The sequence below is a fragment of the Phyllobates terribilis genome, unplaced genomic scaffold (genome assembly GCF_046119375.1).
Source record: "Phyllobates terribilis strain yellow unplaced genomic scaffold, ASM4611937v1 Scaffold_292__1_contigs__length_2399606, whole genome shotgun sequence".
NCBI classification, from domain to species: domain Eukaryota; kingdom Metazoa; phylum Chordata; class Amphibia; order Anura; family Dendrobatidae; genus Phyllobates; species Phyllobates terribilis.
The window spans coordinates 1,253,623-1,271,029 of NW_027363052.1; the positions used below are offsets into that span (position 1 = coordinate 1,253,623).

A 17,407-nucleotide genomic window follows, 5' to 3' on the forward strand; every position below is an offset into this window, starting at 1 on the left:
AATTCAGATGAAACCCCCGAGGGATCCATTCACTATAGTGAGGCAGCAGAGTTACTCAGGACTCAGTCTTGGCTCTGTTTAGCGGTGTCCTTTTTTTCCAGAGGTGCACAAAATTGTGGCCAATCACACTTTTACGCATGTCTAAAAAAACCTGACACTGTGGGATGATAGGCTAGACGGTGTCCATGGTGCCTCCATCTGCCTCATTACAGGGAATCTTCCGTCGGGTGTTCCGTCTGAATCATGTATTTCAGAGATTTACACGGAAACCCCGGTGTAAGCGCTTAGCGCAGAATAAACGTGAGACGCGCCATACTGCATTGTTTTGGGAAGCAGAATGAACAAATTAGCAGCAGGTGAAAAATTGTTTTTATTTATTTTTTACGCCGTTCCTCATGCGGTATAAGTGATTAGACAACTATATTCTTCGGGTCGTTGCGATTACAGTGATACCAGATTTATATAGGGTATTTATGATTGACAGCTGTCATACACTAAAAGACGCTTTCTTTCGCAAAATCTAGTTTTTGCATCGCCGTATTTTGAGAGCTATAATTTTTCCATATTTTGGCCGACAAAGTCATGTGAGGGCTTGTTTTTTGCGGGTCGAGTTGACGTTATTATTGGTACCATTTTTGGGCATGTGACATTTTTTGATCGTTTCCTATTCTGTTTTTTGGGAGGTAGAATGAACAAAAAACAGCAATTCAGGATTTGTTTTTTTGAGGTTTTTTTTAATACCGTTCCACAAGTGTAAAATTGATAAGGCAGCGTTATTCTTCGGGTCAGCATGTTTACAGTAATACCACACATAGTTTTTTTATGTTTTGGCGCTTTTACACAATAAAAACTATTTTATAGACAAAAGAATTACAAAAGAGCTACAACTTTTTTATCTTTCAGCTGATGGAGCTGCATGGCGGCTTTTTTTTTGCAGGACAAGATGACGTTTTTAGCGGTAACATTTTTATTTCCATTTAGCTTTTTGATTGTATTTTATTCCACTTTTTGTTTGGCAGTATCATGTAAAAGCATAGCTTTTTGCTCCGTTTTTTATTTTTTATGGTGTTTACAGAAGGGGTTAATTAGTGTAACAGTTTTATAGGGTTGTTCCAGATGCGGCGATACCAAATATATGTACTTTTTTTGTTTTTGCATAAATATATTGATTTATTGGTTTATTTACCGTATTTATTTAATTTTATTTTGTGAGATATATATATATATATATTTTTTTTTTTTAACAGTTTGAAAACATTTTTTTTATACTTTTTTTTTTTTTTTACATTTTTACTTAGTCCCTGTATGGAACTCCAATTTTTATTTTTCTGATCACTAGTCTTACGCAATGCAATAGACATGTATTGCATTGCATGAGAGCAGACAGTTTTACACTGTCAGATCTCCTGCTAGACTCAGCTGCTGGCTGATTCTAGCAGGACACCGTGCATGGCAGACCAGGAAGTCATCATATTACCTCCTGCTGCCATGACAACGCCAGGTCCTATCACGGAGGCCATCGGAAAGGTGAGTGGACGACCCCCTCTCCTCTCACCATCTCCTAAATGCCGCAATCGCTATGGATCGCGGCATAGAAGATAGCAAAGGGTTAGCATCATTGGGACCTGATCCAATCAGGTCCCGATGATGTTACCTATCAGAGCTGTTGCTCTGCACCGCAACCGCAGCACTTGCAGGACCCTGGGGTTCCTGAGCGCTGCGAGGCCGCTGATTGTTCATAAACGTGGGCGCTGCACAGAGCCCAGCCAGCGCCGACGTTTATGTACAGTGTGTGAGGCAGTGAAGGGGATCGTATACAAGGGACGGTATATATCCCACAGAATGTGTACAGAGACCTATTAAACCCACTGAAGTGCATTGCAGCCACCGACACAGCTGCGGCTGCAATGCAGGAATGAAGGTGAGCATTGACCTGGTCAGGCTATCTGGCTAAGGCAGATTAGTAAAACCCGGCAGAGCCTCCATTTCTTGGAGGAGACTACAGGAAGGCAGTGGGGCGGATTCCTCCCTCCAACCCGGGTTTTCCAGTGGCTCTTGCCTCAGGTCCTTTAAAAACCATAAATTAAGGATTAGTGTTGTTCAGTGTTGGGACCCGCTAGGGACATAGCAGGAACGCTTAGCGGGCCTGTGTGTAGCTGAACCTACGCCTGGGTAGGCTCTGCACCAGTCAGGCTCTGAGCAGCCCGGCGCAGCTGTTGCCCACAGCAACCGTTGTTATGGACTTATGTTAACCCAGCTGAGAACAAGAGGACTTTCTGTTTTACCCGTGAGTGCTGAATAAAAGCTGCTTATGTTGGACTTGCTTGGGTCACTGCCTCAGTTACTGCACGGTGTGAACACCGCCGCCTTACAAGTGGGAGGTCGGAAGCGGTTAATGGAAGCAGAGATGTAGGATTTACAAATGCTGTCAGATAATAAAACATATAAAAAAGTCCTAGATAATCCCACATCAAAGCTGTAACATACCTGGCGGCGTCCTTGCATAGTGGTCCATCTCCCACTGTGCAAGAGCGCGCATTTGATTTCCAGTCCAGACTGTCTCTCTGGCTTCCCTCCATGCCGTCTGCTTGCCTCTGTTTCTGCTGCCTAACGGCGGCGCCCGATCACTTCCTGTTTCTTGTAGGTGCTGCAGGCACAGCCCTTGTGCGTCCTCAGCCTATTGCTGTCTGTCACCTGGTATTTAACCCAGCTCCTCCCAGGAAACCCTGCCTGAGCATCTTGTTCCTTCAGTGGGCTTCTTGCCGCTGATATGCCAGGTCCTGTCTGAACTTTCTCCTAGCCTGTTGTCGGTCGCCTTCCTTAGGCTGCATTTCCAGACCAGTCTGAAAACGCTCCTAGCCTGTTCGTCCTGCCTTCTAGGGGCTGCATACCTAGACCTGTTTCTGTGTTTTCTTGCCCGTCTGTCCGCCTTTCCTGGAGGCTGCATTTCCAGGCCAGTCTGAACACGCTCCTTGCCTGTTCGTCCCGCCTCTCTCGGGGCCGCATTCCCAGACTCGTTCCTGTTCCTTGCTGCAGTGCCGGTCTCTGCCCGAACACTCAGTTCCTGTCTGAACACTCCTCTACCTTTTACCTGTTTTGCCTCTATGTCTGTCCCTTCCCTTTTCCTGCATTGTCTGAACCTGTACCTAACTCCCACTCGTTGTCGCTGTACTTCCGTTGTGAGTTTAGTGCTCACTCGCTACTTCTTTGTAAGTATCTAGTGTGTATCTGGTTCGCCTTTCCTTTCCTGTCTGTTCCGTGTGAACAGAGCCCTGTCTCTTCTCCTCTGCCCTACTCCGTCTCGCTCACCGCTCCTGCGGTTTCCGCTGTGCTCCGTCTTGCTCGCCGCTCCGGCAGTCTCGCTCCGCTCCGACCCTTTGCTCGCCGCTCCGGCAGTCTCGCTCCGCTCCGACCCTTTGCTCGCCGCTCCGGCAGTCTCGCTCCGCTCCGACCCTTTGCTCGCCGCTCCGGCAGTCTCGCTCCGCTCCGACCCTTTGCTCGCCGCTCCGGCAGTCTCGCTCCGCTCCGACCCTTTGCTCGCCGCTCCGGCAGTCTCGCTCCGCTCCGACCCTTTGCTCGCCGCTCCGGCAGTCTCGCTCCGCTCCGACCCTTTGCTCGCCGCTCCGGCAGTCTCGCTCCGCTCCGACCCTTTGCTCGCCGCTCCGGCAGTCTCGCTCCGCTCCGACCCTTTGCTCGCCGCTCCGGCAGTCTCGCTCCGCTCCGACCCTTTGCTCGCCGCTCCGGCAGTCTCGCTCCGCTCCGACCCTTTGCTCGCCGCTCCGGCAGTCTCGCTCCGCTCCGACCCTTTGCTCGCCGCTCCGGCAGTCTCGCTCCGCTCCGACCCTTTGCTCGCCGCTCCGGCAGTCTCGCTCCGCTCCGACCCTTTGCTCGCCGCTCCGGCAGTCTCGCTCCGCTCCGACCCTTTGCTCGCCGCTCCGGCAGTCTCGCTCCGCTCCGACCCTTTGCTCGCCGCTCCGGCAGTCTCGCTCCGCTCCGGGAGGTCTCACCCTGCTGTGTTTGTCTACCGCATCTGCGGTTCTGTTCCGGAAGTCCCAGTCTGTACTGGCTCCTATCCACTCTGTGCTCCAACCTGTTGTACCTGCCAGTACCTCCCTGCCTGCATACCAGTCGTGCTTACCAGCCGTGTCCGCCTATACCCCCAGTCTGTGTGCCAGCCTAACATTCCAGTTCCTGTATTCCCCGGTGTGGGCCAACCGCCGTGTCCGGAGTCTGACCTGGAGTAGACCCTGGTCCCTCTGCTCGGTTCCTCCCTGGTGCACTGGCGTCGTATGCCGTCGTGCGACCTTGGTCGGATCAGGCAGATACTTAGTTACGCCCCTCCTGGCACTCTCCGGTATGGTCCAGTGGAATCACTACATATACACACACACGCCAGTCAGTCCGGGCGTGTGCATTACAAAAGCTAGTTATAGATACCCATTCTATTATTCAAGAGGGTTTTGCCCTAGAGGTTATAACTGAAAAAGAAAGGGATTATTTAATTGTGGAGCAACCAATGTTGCCAGGTTTATATGGTCTGCCAAAAATACAAAAAAAATATAATTCCTCCCCCGATGAGACTCATAGTATCGGGTATAAACTCAGTTACTGAATTAATAGGGGATTGGAAGGATAATTTATTGCAGCCATTAGTTCAAAGAACTGCAGGATTTTTAAAGGACTCCAGGGATGTCTTAAATCAGGTATCTAAAATGGAATGGCAGCCTAACTACACGTGGCTTAGCTGCGATGTAGTGTCATTGTATACTTGCATTCCCTATAATATTGTTATCCAAACACTAAAGTATCATATATTTAAATTCAGCGCTTATTCTTCTGATCTATGTGAATATATTGTCTTATTGGTGCAATTTTTAATAACTAATATTTTTTTTATGTACAAGCAGGTTTTTTTCCTTCAGTGCAAGGGGGTCTCCATGGGAGCTAAATACTCCCCGTCGCTCGCAAACTTAATAATGTCCTTCTGGGAGCATAAATGTTTGTATACTTCTGCGAATCCGTATGTGAATTGTCTGTTCTGGTATGGCAGATACATCGATGATTTGCTCTTCATATGGAGGGGCAATATATCTGCCATACCGGAATTTGTACAGTATCTTAATGATTTTAATTTGTCATTCACATACAATACTCACCCCACTGTAATTCCATTCTTGGACCTCAGACTGGAGGGGGGAAATGGAAGTATAGCTACTTCAACATTTTCTAAACCCCGCTCAGGAAATACGATACTGCATGCTGCAAGCAGTCATCCGTGTCACACCATAAAAGCAATCCCAGTGGGAGAGTATACCAGGATAAAGCGTAACTGCAGTAAAGCTGACAAACTAGAAAGTGAAATCACTACTTGTGGGATAAACTAATTAGGAGAGGGGTCATTCCACATCTAGTGGACCAGTTTTAAAAATCGTCCCCACTCGACCTTCTCCGATTTTGTTGAAAATTTATAAGGATGTACATGTATGTTTGAAAAGAGGTTCTGTAAATTTTTAGGGCCAAATCTCAAATACATTGGGCACTGTTGACCTTTCACTGGAGGTTCCACCAAGCCTGCGGCTTCAGCTAAGAGGATTTTACAAACTTTGGCACATAGCCATTAGAGTTCTATACTGGCTATGATGCTGAAATTTGGCATACTAGCTCAACTTTTGCTGCTAAACTTGTTCTGGGTCATGTGATATTTTTATGAAATGTTATTGGTGATTATCTGTATAAAAAGATGGTGAGCACATTTGTATGTAGCTTTAAAAAAGAACGCAGATTGGAGTATAAATATCTCGGGATGTGGCTGGTCTATCACTGAGATCGTCGTGGGACCCTCGCTATATGGACTGTGGCAGACAGGTGAGATTGAGGTTGGTTTATTATTTTACCTTTATTGCAGGTGATGATGGGCTTCGAGAATTATCTGTAAAGAGAGTATATGGTGTTTTTTTATTTTTTACAGGGGACGAGAACATCGGGGTCAAGGTGCAGGTAAGTCATAGGTGAGTATATGTGTTTAGAATTTTTATTTAAATATTTTAACTTTTTTTAATTTTACTTTCACTATCACCGCGCAAGCGCGCTGATGAGATGTTAATTCTCCTATCAGCGGCGCTCGTCTACAATGACAGGAGGCGCCGGATGATGGGGGTAGTAGCCCCATCAGCCGGCGCCTGTCACCCTCAATAAGCTTTTTTACCCCGGGTCACAGTTGCGGGGATCACGCAGACAGCAGTCAGTATGGTCCCTGCAGCGCTGTGACCGGCGGTAGCTATATTACCGCGGGTCACTGTCAAAGCTGCGGGGATCACGCTGACAGCTGTCAGTATGGTCCCTGCAGCGCTGTGTCCGGTGGTAGCTATATTACCGCCAATCACAGGCCCTGATTCCCACAATGTCACGCAGATGACAGCGCGGGAAACCAAAGTTTGATGTTACAGGTTTATTCGCCGAACCGGAACATCAAAACATTCGCTCATCTCTAGTAATTAATAATCTATCAATCTTGTCATATCAATTTCATATCGAAATATTGAACAAGAGTACTTTATAGGTGGTATCTTTGTTGTATCGTTTATTTATTATTTTTATACACAGTATATGATATGATCAATTGTTATCTATTTGATGCACTAGTCACTTTAGAATTTTTCATAAATAATCTCCTTTATTATTTGATATAGTATAATTCTGATTATCAAATCAACTAAACTTGATGGCATAATAATGAACCTTTGATCATTTGGATAATAGCATATAATTTGTGGAATTGGGTGCAATTCCGTAGTCATCTCCAACCTGATGCAAAACAAATTTGTCTTGAACGATATATATATATACAATTTTAATATGATCAATAAAAATATGTAAATATATTATATATATATACACACACACACTGCTTAAAAAATAAAGGGAACACTTAAACAACACAATGTAACTCCAAGTCAATAACACTTCAGTGAAATCTACCTGTCCAGTTATGAAGCAACACTGATTGTGAATCAATTTCTCCTGCTGTTGTGCAAATGGAACAGACAACTGGTAGAAATGATAGGCAACTAGCCAGATACCCCCTATAAAGGAGTGGTTCTGCAGGTGGTGACCACAGACCATCTCTCTGTTCTCATCCTTTTTGGCTGTTGTTTTGGTCACTTTATCATTTTGCCATTGCTCTCACCCCTAGAGGTACAGTAGCATGAGGCGGTGTCTACAGTACAACCCACAGAAGTTGCTCAGGTAGTGCAGTTCATCCAGGATGGCACATCAGCGCGAGCTGTGGCAAGAAGGGTAGCTGTGTCTGTCAGCACAGTCTCCAGAGCATGGAGCAGATACCAGGAGATGTGGAGGGAGCCATAGGAGGGCAACAACCCAGCAGCAGGACCGTTACCTTCTCCTTTGTGCAAGGAGGAACACTGCCAGAGCCCTACAAAATGACCTCAAGCAGGCCACAAATGTGCATGTGTCTGCACAAACAGTTAGAAACCGACTCCATGAGGGCCCGACGTCCACAGCTGGGGGTTGTGCTCACAGCCCAACACCGTGCAGGACGCTTGACATTTGCCACAGAACACCAGGATTGGCAAAGTCGCCACTGGCGCCCTGTGCTCTTCACAGATGAAAGCAGGTTCACACTGAGCACATGTGACAGACATGACAGAGTCTGGAGATGCCGTGGAGAGCGATCTGCTGCCTGCAACATCCCTCAGCATGACAGGTTTGGCAGTGGGTCAGTAATGGTGTGGGGTGGCATTTCTTTGGAGGGCCACACAGCCCTCCATGTGCTCGCCAGAGGTAGCCTGACTGCCATTAGGTACAGAGATGAGATCCTCAGACCCCTTGTGAGACCATATGCTGGTGCGGTTGGCTCTGGGTTCCTCCTAATGCAGGACAATGCCAGACCTAATGTGGCTGGAGTGCGTCAGCAATTCCTGCAAGATGAAGGCATTGAAGCTATGGACTGGCCCACCCGTTCCCCAGACCTGAATCCCTTTATTTTTAGAGGGGGGGGGGTGTGTGTGTGTGTGTGTGTGTGTGTGTGTGTGTGTGTGTGTGTGTGTGTGTGTGTCCACGGCATCTCCAGATTAGTCTGTCACATGTGCTCAGTGTGAACCTGCTTTCATCTGTGAAGAGCACAGGGTGCCAGTGGCGACTTTGCCAATCCTGGTTTTCTGTGGCAAATGTCAAGTGTCCTGCACGGTGTTGGGCTGTGAGCACAACCCCCATCTGTGGACGTCGGGCCCTCATGGAGTCTGTTTCTAACCGTTTGTGCAGACACATGCACATTTGTGGCCTGCTGGAGGTCATTTTGCAGGGCTCTGGCAGCGCTCCTCCTTGCACAAAGGCAGAGGTAGCGGCCTGCTGCTGGGTTGTTGTCCTCATACGGCCCCCTCCACATCTCCTGGTAGTGCCTCCAGCCTCTGGACACTACGCTGACAGACACAGCAAACCTTCTTGCCACAGCTCGCATTGATGTGCCATCCTGGATGAGCTGCACTACCTGATCAACTTCTGTGGGTTGTAGAGTCCGTCTCATGCTACCATAAGGATAATTGGTAAATCTCATGCTCCTCCTCATCCTCATGCAGTATATTACTGTACAAAGCCTCGATATCTAGTAAGGCCTGCTCCCCTACATACATGTATACATGCTCAAGGGTATACATGGCAGGCAGAGGGAAAACCAACTCCAGAGGGATTATTTCAACTATAAAACCTCAGGACTTATTCCAACTGCAGGACCTCAGGCGATACTATGGGAACATTGTACTGTATGTGGGGGGAAGGTGGTACTGTAGGAACATTACTCTGTGTGGGGGGCATCAAACATATTGCAAAAAGAGCATAATGGGGGCATTACAATGTGTGGAGGCATCATACATCCTGCATAAGGGGCATAATAGAGGCATTAAACTGTGTGGGGGCATTATAAATACTGCATAAGGGGCATAATGGGGGCATTACACTGTGTGGGGGCATCATACATACTACATAAGGGGCATTACCCTGTGTTGGGACATCATAAGTACTGCATATGGGGCATAGTGGGGGCATTACACTGTGTGGGGGCATCATATATCCTGCATAAGGGGCATAATGGAGGCATTACACTGTGGAGGGTATCATACATACTGCATAAGGGGCATAATGGGGGCATTACACTGTGTGGGGGCATCATGCATCCTGCATAAGGGGCATAACGGAGGCATTACACTGTGGGGGGCATCATGCATACTGCATAAGGGGCATAATGGGGGCATTACACTGTGTGGGGGGCATCATAACTACTGCATAAGGGGCATAATGAGAGCATTACACTGTGGGGGGCATCATACATACTGCATAAGGGGCTTAATGGGGGCATTACACTGTGTGGGAACATCATACATCCTGCATAAGGGGCATAATGGGGGCATTACACTGTGTGGGGACATCATACATCCTGCATAAGGGGCATAATGGGGGCATCATACATCCTGAATAAGGGGCATAATGGGGGCATTACACTGTGTGAGGGGCATCATACATACTGTATAATGGCCATAATGGGGGCATCATATATCCTGCATAAGGGGCATAATGGAGGCATTACACTGTGTGGGGGCATCATACATCCTGCATAAGGGGCATTACACTGTGTGGGGGCATCATACATCCTGCATAAGGGGCATAATGGGGGCATTACACTGTGTGAGGGGCATCATACATACTGTATAATGGCCATAATGGGGGCATTACACTGTGTGGGGGCATCATACATCCTGCATAAGGGGCATAATGGGGGCATTACACTATGTGGGGGCATCATACATCCTGCATAAGGGGCATAATGGGGGCATTACACTATGTGGGGGCATCATACATCCTGCATAAGGGGCATTACACTGTGTGGGGGCATGATACATGCTGCTTAAGGGGCATAATGGGGGCATTACACTGTGGGGCATCATACATAGTGCATAAGGGGCATAATTGGGGCATTACACTGTGTGGGGGCATCATACATCCTGCATAAGGGGCATAATGGGGGCATTACACTGTGGGGGCATCATACATCCTGCATAAGGGGCATAATGGGGGCATTACACTGTGTGGGGGGCATCATACATGCTGCATAAGGGGCATAATGGGGGCATTACACTGTGTGGGGGGCATCATACATCCTGCATAAGGGGCATAATGGAGGCATTACACTGTGTGGGGGGCATCATACATGCTGCATAAGGGGCATAATGGGGGCATTACACTGTGTGGGGGCATCATACATGCTGCATAAGGGGCATAATGGGGGCATTACACTGTGTGGGGGCATCATACATCCTGCATAAGGGGCATAATGGGGGCATTACACTGTGTGGGGGGCATCATACATCCTGCATAAGGGGCATAATGGAGGCATTACACTGTGTGGGGGGCATCATACATGCTGCATAAGGGGCATAATGGGGGCATTACACTGTGTGGGGGCATCATACATCCTGCATAAGGGGCATAATGGGGGCATTACACTGTGTGGGGGCATCATACATCTTGCATAAGGGGTATAATGGGGGCATTACACTGTGGGGGCATCATACATCCTGCATAAGGGGCATAATGGGGGTATTACACTGTGTGGGGGGCATCATACATCCTGCATAAGGGGCATAATGGGGGCATTACACTGTGGGGGGCATCATACATACTAGATAAGGGGCATAATGGGGGCATTACACTGTGTGGGGGCATCATACATACTGCATAAGGGGCATAATGGGGGCATTACACTGTGGGGGCATCATACATCCTGCATAAGGGGCATAATGGGGGTATTACACTGTGTGGGGGGCATCATACATCCTGCATAAGGGGCATAATGAGGGCATTACACTGTGGGGGGCATCATACATACTAGATAAGGGGCATAATGGGGGCATTACACTGTGTGGGGGCATCATACATACTACATAAGGGGCATAATGGGGGCATTACACTGTGGGGGCATCATACATCCTGCATAAGGGGCATAATGGGGGTATTACACTGTGTGGGGGCATCATACATCCTGCATAAGGGGCATAATGGGGGTATTACACTGTGTGGGGGCATCATACATCCTGCATAAGGGGCATAATGGGGACATTACACTGTGGGGGCATCATACATCCTGCATAAGGGGCATAATGGGGGCATTACACTGTGGGGCAGTAAAGGGGTCCTGTACTATGAGAACAATACGTTTCCTCCCTTCCTGTCTCCATAGTTGGGTCGTATGTATCTATTACAGGAAACAGAACAAAAACCTTATGATTCTTATAAAGGGGCAACACAAGACCCCAAAAGAGTCTCCGTGCTGAAGGGGTTAATGCCCCTGCGCCCAGTAATGGGGGGGTCTCCACATACCTCCACCTGCAGAGCCGCCACCACATATATGGCTGCTCTGTGCGCACAGGAGCTGTGATGAGGTCACAGGAGGGGAGGAGTCAGGGGTCACATGATCAGGGGCCTCAGTGGATGCAGGACTCTGCTGTGCTGGTTGTCATGGTGCTGGATGAGCTGAAGTTTATGTGTGGGGTCAGGAGGGGTTTACAGTGTGGATGTAGCAGAGCCGCGTGTGTACGAGGTGTACGGAGCGGAGCCGCGTGTGTACGAGGTGTACGGAGCAGAGCCGCGTGTGTACGAGGTGTACGGAGCGGAGCCGCGTGTGTACGAGGTGTACGGAGCAGAGCCGTGTGTACGAGGTGTACGGAGCAGAGCCGCGTGTGTACGAGGTGTACGGAGCGGAGCCGCGTGTGTACGAGGTGTACGGAGCAGAGCCGCGTGTGTACGAGGTGTACGGAGCGGAGCCGCGTGTGTACGAGGTGTACGGAGCGGAGCCGCGTGTGTACGAGGTGTACGGAGCGGAGCCGCGTGTGTACGAGGTGTACGGAGCGGAGCCGCGTGTGTACGAGGTGTACGGAGCAGAGCCGCGTGTGTACGAGGTGTACGGAGCGGAGCCGCGTGTGTACGAGGCGTACGGAGCAGAGCCGCGTGTGTACGAGGTGTACGGAGCAGAGCCGCGTGTGTACGAGGTGTACGGAGCAGAGCCGCATGTGTACGAGGTGTACGGAGCAGAGCCGCCCGTGTACGAGGTGTACAGAGCAGAGCCGCGTGTGTACGAGGTGTACGGAGCGGAGCCGCGTGTGTACGAGGTGTACGGAGCGGAGCCGTGTGTGTACGAGGTGTACGGAGCAGAGCCGCGTGTGTACAAGGTGTACGGAGCAGAGCCGCGCATGTAAGAGGTGTACGGAGCGGAGCCGCGTGTGTACGAGGTGTACGGAGCGGAGCCCTGTGTGTACGAGGTGTACGGAGCGGAGCCGCGCGTGTACGAGGCGTACGGAGCGGAGCCGCGCGTGTACGAGGCGTGCGGAGCCGCGCGTGTACGAGGCGTACGGAGCGGAGCCGCGTGTACGAGGCGTACGGAGCCGCGTGTACGGAGCGGAGCCGCGTGTGTACAAGGTGTAAGGAGCAGAGCCGCGTGTGTACGAGGCGTAAGGAGCAGAGCCGCGTGTGCACGAGGCGCACGGAGCGGAGCCGCACGTGTACGAGGCGCACGGAGCGGAGCCGCACGTGTGCGAGGCGTACGGAGCGGAGCCGCACGTGTGCGAGCCGTACGGAGCGGATCCGCACGTGTACGAGGCGTGTGGAGCCGCACGTGTACGAGGCGTACGGAGTGGAGCCACACGTGTACGGAGCGGAGCCGCACGTGTACGAGGCGTACGGAGCGGAGCCGCACGTGTACGGAGCGGAGCCGCACGTGTACGAAGCGTACGGAGCGGAGCCGCTTGTGTACGAAGCATACGGAGCGGAGCCGCGTGTGCACGAGGCGCACGGAGCGGAGCCGCACGTGTACGAGGCGCACGGAGCGGAGCCGCACGTGTACGAGGTGTACGGAGCGGACCCGCACGTGTACGAGGGCGTACGGAGCGGAGCCACTTGTGTACGAAGCGTACGGAGCAGAGGTGCTTGTGTACGAAGTGTACGGAGCGGAGCCGCGTGTGCACGAGGCGCACGGAGCGGAGCCGCGCGTGTACAAGGTGTACGGAGCAGAGCCGCGTGTGTACGAGGTATACGGAGCGGAGCCGCGTGTGTACGAGGTGTACGGAGCGGAGCCGCGTGTACGAGTTGTACGGAGCAGAGCCGCGTGTGTACGAGGTGTAAGGAGCAGAGCCGCGTGTGTACGAGGTGTACGGAGCGGAGCCGCGTGTGCACGAGGCGCGCGGAGCCGCACGTGTACGAGGCACACGGAGCGGAGCCGCACGTGTGCGAGGCGTACGGAGCGGATCCGCACGTGTACGAGGCGTGTGGAGCCACACGTGTACGAGGCGTGCGGAGCCGCACGTGTATGGAGCGGAGCCGCACGTGTACGAGGCGTACGGAGCGGAGCCGCACGTGTACGGAGCGGAGCCGCACGTGTACGAGGCGTACGGAGCGGAGCCGCTTGTGTACGAAGCATACGGAGCGGAGCCGCGCGTGCACGAGGCGCACGGAGCGGAGCCGCACGTGTACGAGGCGCACGGAGCGGAGCCGCACGTGTACGAGGTGCACGGAGCGGAGCCGCACGTGTACGAGGTGTACGGAGCGGAGCCGCACGTGTACGAGGTGTACGGAGCGGAGCCGCACGTGTACGAGGCGTACGGAGCGGAGCCACTTGTGTACGGAGCAGAGGTGCTTGTGTACGGAGCGGAGCCGCGTGTGCACGAGGCGCACGGAGCGGAGCCGCACGTGTACGAGGCGCACGGAGCGGAGCAGCACGTGTACGAGGCGCACGAAGCGGAGCCGCACGTGTACAAGGCGTACGGAGTGGAGCCGCACGTGTACAAGGCGTACGGAGTGGAGCCGCACGTGTACAAGGCGTGCGGAGCCTCGCGTGTACGGAGGGGAGTCGCGCGTGTACGAGGTGTACGGAGCGGAGCCGCTTGTGTACGAAGCGTACGGAGCAGAGCCACTTGTGTACGGAGCGGAGCCGCGTGTGCACGAGGCGCACGGAGCGGAGCCGCACGAGTACGAGGCGCACGAAGCAGAGCCGCACGTGTACGAGGCGCACGGAGCGGAGCCGCACGTGTACGAGGCGCACGGAGCGGAGCCGCACGTGTACGAGGCGCACGGAGCGGAGCAGCACGTGTACGAGGCGTGCAGAGCCGCACGTGTACGAGGCGCACGGAGCGGAGCCGCACGTGTACGAGGTGTGCAGAGCCGCACGTGTACGAGGCGCACGGAGCAGAGCCGCACGTGTACGAGGCGTACGAAGCGGAACCGCTTGTGTACGAAGCGTACGGAGCGGAACCGCGTGTGCACGAGGCGCACGGAGCGGAGCCGCACATGTACGAGGCGCACGGAGTGGAGCCGTATGTGTACGAGGCGTACGGAGCGGAGCCGCACGTGTACGAGGCGCACGGAGCGGAGCCGCACGTGTACGAGGCGCACGGAGCGGAGCCGCACGTGTACGAGGCGCACGGAGCGGAGCCGCACGTGTACGAGGTGCACGGAGCGAAGCCGCACGTGTACGAGGCGTACGGAGCGGAGCCGCACGTGTACGAGGCGTACGGAGCGGAGCCACTTGTGTACGGAGCAGAGGTGCTTGTGTACGAAGTGTACGGAGCGGAGCCGCGTGTGCACGAGGCGCACGGAGCGGAGCCGCACGTGTACGAGGCGCATGGAGCGGAGCCGCACGTGTACGAGGCGCACGAAGCGGAGCCGCACGTGTACAAGGCGTACGGAGTGGAGCCGCACGTGTACAAGGCGTACGGAGTGGAGCCGCACGTGTACGAGGCGTGCGGAGCCTCGCGTGTACGGAGGGGAGTCGCACGTGTACGAGGTGTACGGAGCGGAGCCTCTTGTGTACGAAGCGTACGGAGCAGAGCCACTTGTGTACGGAGCGGAGCCGCGTGTGCACGAGGCGCACGGAGCGGAGCCGCACGAGTACGAGGCGCACGAAGCAGAGCCGCACGTGTACGAGGCGCACGGAGCGGAGCCGCACGTGTACGAGGCGCACGGAGCGGAGCCGCACGTGTACGAGGCGCACGGAGCGGAGCAGCACGTGTACGAGGCGTGCAGAGCCGCACGTGTACGAGGCGCACGGAGCGGAGCCGCACGTGTACGAGGTGTTCAGAGCCGCACGTGTACGAGGCGCACGGAGCGGAGCCGCACGTGTACGAGGCGTACGGAGCGGAACCGCTTGTGTACGAAGCGTACGGAGCGGAACTGCGTGTGCACGAGGCGCACGGAGCGGAGCCGCACATGTACGAGGTGCACGGAGTGGAGCCGTATGTGTACGAGGCGTACGGAGCGGAGCTGCACGTGTACGAGGCGCACGGAGCGGAGCCGCACGTGTAGGAGGCGCACGGAGCGGAGCCGCACGTGTACTAGGCGTACGGAGCGGAGCCGCGCGTGTACGAGGCGTACGGAGCGGAGCCGCGCATGTGTGCGAGGCGTGTGGACTCCGGCGATGACACCGCACCTTTCCAAGGACATGACAGCTGATCTGTACAGCTGTCACATGCCCCTAACAGCCACAGGTGGAGTCGCGATCCTCCCATGGCAGTTAATATGTTAAAGGGAATCTGTCCCCCCTGGGACCTATCTGACCTCTAATATGGGGATACAGGTGATAGAAGCATGAATCTATACTTACCTGTATGTCCCATATTACAGGTCCACTTGCTGTGTAATAGCTTTTTATTAAATTAGTTTTGGCAAGCTTCACGTCTGGGGGATGCGAAGAAATCCCAGCCTATTAGCTTCCTTTCCATATCCCCCCTCCTCCCCGGCACGTCACAGTGGCCTGTGACGTGCAGTTCCCGGCCGGATCCCACGCCTGCGCAATTTACCCTGTATGGACGGCGCTCTAATTCCTGCCGTCTGTGTAGCCAGGTGGAGCAGGAAACTTGTGTGCAGTCGCCGGTGAGTCACAATTGTGAAATTGCACTTTTTTTGCAATTTCACCGCACTTTGATTTTTTTTCCTGTTTTCCAGTACACAATATGGTAAAACCAATGGTGTCGTTCAAAAGTACAACTTGTCTCGCAAAAAACAAGCCCTCACATGGCCATATTGACGGAAAAATAAAACAGTTATGGCTCTGGAGAAAAGGGGTGCAAAAAACGAAATCGCAAAAATGGAGAAGCCCAAAGTGGTAAAGGGGTTAATATCAAATAATTATAAAAAAAAAAATAGAAAAGTGTTAGAAAATATTTGTTTTTATTTCTTTCATATCGGCATCGAAGAAAACCAGCGTATGGATCTTTTCCAGCCTGGGTGCCGCGTTATCTGGGCCCATTCCATCCGGTGTTGTTCATATGGTGCGAAATCCCTTCCCAGATCCTCTGAATTCCTACATGGGATGTAAATTCCCTCAGGACCGACCCGCTGAATTCACGGCTTATCAATCAACATTTACATTTTGTTCATATTTATCTGGAAGTTTTCGAAAACCGTCTAAATGGTTAATATTTCTGATGAATTGTATAATTTATTTCAGTTAAATGTACAATATAGATTTTTGGCAATGTTCACACTCTGCATCTGAGGTTGAATGGTCCACAATGTACATTATATAATCATTGTCATATAGCATTTTATAGAGAAATTCATAAACATTTTGAAATATAATAAATAGATAGAGTGGAGACACGAGGGTCAGTGGGTGGTCTCATCTTTAGAAAACCATATGGACCAGGGCTCACCCCACTGAACGCCCGCTCTCCTTTCCCGTGGACACTACTCAGACCAGACAGGGTGAGGGTAACAGTGCGGCAATAATTTATTGCACCAACACCAGCCGGTCACATACAGTACAGCCCCAGCAAGTACATAAGATGGTGCACATGACATAGTCTCACCTTTCCACTGGCTCTGAGCAGCTGTGACTACGGAGCATCCAGGCCGACTACCCCAACTTCTGGCCGGCAACCAGGGAGGACGTAGCTGCAAGCTTGGGAAGCTGAGTGAGTGCAGTGAGGTATGTGGCCAGGTGACCTGATTGTCCCAACCTGGATTCTCCAGCGTCTTTGAGGGTTCAGTGATGGTCAGTGGAGCAGATCTGTGTTCTTCCAGCTGGTCGGTGGCTTGCTGTAGAGTGTGTGGAAAAAGAGGCAGATCCTAGTTTTCTAGGTCACACCTCGTATTCAGGTATTTTCCAACAGGATTGGGAGAAGGTCGTCTCTCATTGTCCAAGTGTTCATAGCCAGTCCTTCAATATTTGCATGAGAACAACCTTGAATGCACTAATACAATAGGTAGACAGGAAACTAACAATGATCAATGGGTCAGTTAGCATGTGCCTTAGTTCCACAAGGAGAGCAGGACAATAAGCTGTAGGGGGCGATATAATCCGTACACAGCAGCCATTCAAGATTCCAACAATTAATTACATCTACAACTA

The 17,407-nt window shown here is 52.1% G+C and overlaps 1 protein-coding gene across 1 annotated transcript in view; it reads right to left on the bottom strand.

Annotated features, from left to right (window-relative positions):
• Nucleotides 1-11,447, bottom strand: part of LOC141220412 (uncharacterized) — a 34,930-nt gene extending 23,483 nt beyond the window's left edge. The window contains exon 1 of the mRNA XM_073666338.1: nt 11,389-11,447. The gene's annotated coding sequence lies outside the window, so the exon portion shown is untranslated. The remainder of the gene's footprint in view (nt 1-11,388) is intronic.
• Between the last annotated feature and the right edge of the window lie 5,960 nt (nt 11,448-17,407).